The sequence below is a fragment of the Leptonychotes weddellii genome, unplaced genomic scaffold, assembly GCF_054177405.1.
Source record: "Leptonychotes weddellii isolate Sample4059 unplaced genomic scaffold, ASM5417740v2 HiC_scaffold_13409, whole genome shotgun sequence".
Taxonomy (NCBI): domain Eukaryota; kingdom Metazoa; phylum Chordata; class Mammalia; order Carnivora; family Phocidae; genus Leptonychotes; species Leptonychotes weddellii.
The window spans coordinates 1-5,700 of record NW_027713788.1 but is presented as its reverse complement, the minus strand read 5'-3'; the positions used below and the strand labels follow the sequence as shown (position 1 = coordinate 5,700).

Below are 5,700 nucleotides of genomic sequence, written 5' to 3'. Positions count from 1 at the left end.
AAAAATTTGCTGATATGGGAAAAAGCTCCTTCAAGTATGCCTGAGTTTTGGATAAACTGAAAGCTGAACATGAACATGGAATCAACATTGATATCTCCCTCTGGAAATTTGAGACTAGCAAGTATGTGACCATTACTGATGCCCCAGGACACAGAGACTTCATCAAAAACATGATTACAGGCATATCTCAGGCTGACTGTTATGTGCTGATGTTGCTGCTGGTGTTGGTAAATTTGAAGCAGGTATCTCCAAGAATGGGCAGGCTTGAGCATACCTTTCTGGCTTACACACTGGGTGTGAAAAAACTAATTGTTGGTGTTAACAAATGGATTCCTCTGAGCCACCCTACAGCCTGAAGAGATATAAGAAACCGTTAAGGAAATCAGCACCTACATTAAGAAAATTGGCTACAACCCTGACACAGTAGCATTTGTGCCAATTTCTGGTTGGAATGGTAACAACATGCTGAAGTCAAGTGCAAATATGCCTTGGTTCAAGGGATGGAAAATCACCTATAAAGATGTCAATGCCAGTGGAACCACACTGCTTGAAGCTCTGCATTGCATTCTGCCACCAGCTCATCCAACTGATAAACCTTTGCATCTGCTCCTCCAGGACATCTACAAAAGTAGTGGTACTGGTACTGTCCCTCTGGGCCAAGTGGAGACTCATGTTCTTAAACCCAGCATGGTGGTTACCTTTGCTCCAATGTTAACACCTGAAGCAAAGTCTGTTCAAATGCACCAGAAGTGGGGCGCCTGGGTGGCTCAGTTGGTTAAGCCACTGCCTTCGGCTCAGGTCATGATCCTGGAGTCCCGGGATCGAGTCCCGCATCAGGCTCCCTGCTTGGCGGGGAGTCTGCTTCTCCGTTTGACCCTCCCCCTTCTCATGCTCTGTCTCTCTATCTCATTCTCTCTCTCAAATAAATAAATAAAATCTTTAAAAAAAAAAATGCACCAGGAGGCATTGAGTGAGGCTTTTCCTGGGGACAATGTGGGTTTTGATGTCAATAACATATCTGTCAAAGATGTTCATTATAGCAATGTGGCTGGTGACAGCAAAAGTAACCCACCAACTGAAGCAGCTGGATTCATGGCTCAGGTGATTATCCTGAACCATCCAGGACAAATCAGTGCTGGATATGCACCTGTCCTGGCTTGTCACACAGCTCATATTGCTTGCAAGTTTGCTGAGCTGAAGGAGAAGATTGATCATCATTATGGAAAAAAGCTGGAAGATGGCCCCAAGTTATTGAAATCTGGTGATGCTGCCATTGCTGATATGGTTCCTGGCAAACCTATGTGTGTTGAGAGCTTCTTTGACTAACCTCCTCTAAGCCATTTTCCTGTTCATGACATGAGAGACAATTTGTGTGCGTGTCATCAAAGCCATGGACAAGAAGGCAGTTGGAGCAGGCAAGGTCTCTAAGTCTGCCCAGAAAGGTGAGAAGGCTAAATGAATATTACCCCCAACACCTGCCACCTCAGTCTTAATCAGCAGTGGAAGAACACTGTCAGAACTCTTTGTCTCAATTGGTCATTTCAGTTTAATAATAAAAGACTGGTTAATGATAAAATGCATTGTAAAACATTCAAAAGGAAAGGAGAATGTTTTGTGAACAATTTTTCTTGTATGTGTGGCAGTTTAAGTTATTAATTTTTAAAATCAGTACTTTTTAATGGAAACAACTTGACCAAAAATCTGACACAGAATTTTGAGACCCATTAAAACCAAAGCTTAGTGAGAAAAAATTGATAAATTTCTAACCAGACTTATCAAGAAGAAAAGAGAAAGGACTCAAAAAATAAAATCACAAATGATAGAGGAAAAATAACAACCAACACCACAGAAATACAATTACAAGGGAATATAATGCAAAACTATATGCCAACAAATTGGAGAACCTGGAAGAAATAGATGAATGCCTAGAAACATATAAACTACCAAAATTAAAACTGAGAGAAATAGAAAACTTGAACAGACCAATAACCAATAGAATCAGCAATCAAAAAATTCCCCAAAAAACAGAAATCCAGGGCCAGATAGCTTCACAGGAGATTCTACCAAACATTTAAAAAAGAGTTAATACCTATTCTTCTCAAACTATTCCAAAAAATAGAAAAGGAAGGAAAACTTCCAAATTCATTCTATGAGGCCATCATTACCCTGATACCAAAACCAGAGACTCCACTAAAAAAGAGAACTACAGGCCAATGTCTTTAATGAACTTGGAAGCAAAAATTCTCAACAAAATACTAGCAAAACAAATCCAACCATACATTAAAGAAATCATTCACCACAATCAAATAGGATTCATTCCTGGGTTGCAAAAGTGGTTCAACATTCAAAAATCAATCAACATGATATACCACATTAATAAAAGAAAGGATAAGAATGATATGATTTTTTCAATAGATGCAGAAAAAGCATTTGACAAAGTACAACATTCATTCATGATAAAAAAAAAACCCTCAATAAAATAAGTTTAGAGGGAATACACCGCAACATAATAATGGCCATTTGTGAAAAATCCACAGCTAATATCCTCAATGGGGGGGTGGGGAGAGGGCTTTCCCTCTACAGTCATGAACAAGACAGGTATATTCATTCTCACCACTTTTATTCAAAATAGTCTGGAAGTCCTAGCTATAGCAGTCAGACAATAAAAAGAAATAAAAGGCATCCAAGTTTTAAGGAAGAAATAAAATTTTCACTATTTGCAGATGACATGATATTATATATAGAAAGTCATAAAGACTCCACCAAAAAACTTCTAGAACTGATAAACAAATTCAGTAAAGTCACAGGATACAAAATCAATGTACAGAAATCTGTTGCATTTCTATACAGCAATAATGCAGAAAGAGAAATTAAAGAATCAATCCCATTTATAATTACATCCAAAATAATAAGATACCTAAGAATGAACCTAACCAAAGAGGTGAAGGACCTTTACTCCAAAATCTATAAAACACTGATGAAAGAAGTTGAAGATGACACAGAGAAATGGAAAGACATTTCATGCTCATGGATGGAAAGAACAAATATTGTTAAAATGTCTATACTGCCCAAAGCAATCTACACATTCAGTACAATCTCTATCAAAATATCACCAGCATTTTTCAGAGAGCTAAAACAAACAATCCTAAAATTGTATGGAACCACAAAGACCCTGAATAGCCAAACCAATCTTGAAAAAAAAAAAGCAAAGCTGGAGGCATCACAATTCTAGACTTCAAGTTATATTACAAAGCTGCAGTGATCAAAACAGTATGGTACTGGTAAAAAATAAACACAGATCAATGGGACCGAATAGAAAACCCAGAAATAAACCCACAACTATATGGTCAATTAATCTTCAACAAAGCAGGAAAGAATACCTAATGGGAAAAATACAGTCTCTTCAACAAATGGTGTTAGGAAAACTGGACAGCAACCTGCAAAAGAATGAAAATGGACCACTTTCTTACACCAGACATGAAAATAAATTCAAATTGGATGAAAGACCTACATGTGAAACCTGAAACCATAAACATGATACAGGAGAACACAGGCAGTAAGTACTTTGACATCAGCCATAGCAACTTCTTTCTGGATATTTCTCCTAAGGAAGGGAAATAAAAGCAAAAATAAACTATTAAGACTTCACTAAAATAAAAAGCTTCTGCACAGCAGAGGAAATAATCAACAAAACTAAAAGGTAACCTATGGAATGGGGGAAGATATTTGCAAATGGATAAAAAAGAAGTGATCTACACACACACACACACACAAACAGGAATAGTATTCAGCTATAAAAAAGAATGAAATCTTGCCATTTGCAATGACATGGATGGAGCTAGAAAGTATAAGGCTAAGTGAAATAAGCCATTCAGAGAAAGACCAATACCATAGGATTTCATTCCTGTGTGGAATGTAAGAAACAAAACAAATGAGCAAAAGGGAAAAAAAGAGAGAGAGATAAATCAAGAAACAGACTTTTAACTATAGAGAACAAACTGATGGTTATCAGAGGGGAGAGTGTGAGAGGATGAGTTAAATAGGTGATGGGGATTAAGGAGATACATGATACACTGGATGTAAGTTGGTCTTGTAGAATACTGGCATAGCCTTCTGAAGGCTGAACTGAGGCACTAGATGAGAGCAAACTCTCAGAAAGGATGGGCTTCTATCCTTCAGGATACAGAATATTTATTAAATCAATCACGTTCAGGGGTGTTGTATCCCCTATAGGAAGGATACTTGGGTCTGGAAATCAAGAGGTGGAATTAAGCATGCTCCCACTTAATATCACCCTCAGTGACTTCCAGGGGCTGTTGTGCTTTTCATCTATCTTAGGAGAGTTGGAGGTTCCAGGCTTCATAGAGAGTAGACTCTTGCTAGACGATATAACAAGGGTCCTATTGAATAAAAGTTATAATGATCACAGGACACTTTGGACTCCTTGTGTTCAGGAACCAGCAGGCAGAGAAAGGTGTTACCATACTGGCAGGGAAATTGGCCCTTATCAGGGGAGAAGCTGCGACTGTTTTACACGGTTGGGGCATAGAGGAACGCCCAAGGGCGCATTTAGGGTTTGGTCCTTTGTAAGTGGAAATAGACACTCCCAGGAAGCCTGGAAGGGGAAGAATATGCTTATCAAATTTTGGACTCTTCACCAATGAAGGTTCGGGTCATCCCATCAGATAAGCCCACATGATCTGCTTAGGTGCTCTCTGAATGTGGGACATTTAGAACAGATAGTGGAGTAGCAGGAGGACAAGCACCAGTTGTGCACCCAAGTCAATGCTCATAATGGTAAAGAGGAATATAGTTCATCCTAATCACCTCCCTATTCTGAATTTCCCATCTGAGAAAGCCCCACAGGAACCATGGAGGCACTGCTCCCAACTGTGTGAGGCAGTGGACCCACACAGTATCTGTGATGAAATATGGTGACAATAAGCGCCACAGATCTTCAACCATAGAGGAATAATTGAATGAGGGGCAGAGCATCTGCCCTCTAAAATATATCACCGTGTTTGTGCCATGGCCATGCCTGTCCCTGGCTATTCCCAGCTAATGACTGAGGGAAGCAGGAATCCCAAGGCCAACCCTGGAAGAAATGTGATTCTCTGACTTGCTTAAAGACTGACTCTCTGACAGACTGGCTGAATAGCAGTCTTGGTTGCTTCCTTCCATCCCACCTTGCCTCCTTGCCTCCCTCCATCACTCCAGCACAGATTTGGTCTTGAAATCTGATGGTTTTTCCCAGCCTTCCTCCATTCCCTCTCCATTCTCTCTCACAATGAGATTTATAAAATTCTTGCACATTTAATCCCATCTTGGTGTATTTTGTTTTTTTGTTTGTTTTTTTACTTTAATTTTATTATATTATGTTAGTCACCATACATCATTAGTTTTTGATGTAGTGACCCACGTTTCATTGTTTTCATATAACACCCAGTGTTCCATGCAGTACATTCCCTCCTTAATACCCATTACCAGGCTAACTCATCTCCCCACCCCTCTCCCCTCTAACATCCTCAGTTTGTTTCTCAGAGACCATAGTCTGTCATGGTTCATCTCTCCATGCGATTTCTCCCCCTTCATTTTTCCCTTCCTTCTCCTAATGTCCTCCATGCTATTCCTTATGTTCCACAAATAAGTGAAACCATATGATAATTGACTTTCTCTGCTTGACTTATTTCACTTATCATA

At 39.3% G+C, this 5,700-nt stretch overlaps 1 pseudogene; it reads left to right on the top strand.

The window, feature by feature from the left end:
- The first annotated feature begins 155 nt into the window (after window positions 1-155).
- Window positions 156-1,459, top strand: LOC102731717 (elongation factor 1-alpha 1-like; annotated as a pseudogene).
- The last annotated feature ends 4,241 nt before the right edge of the window (window positions 1,460-5,700 follow it).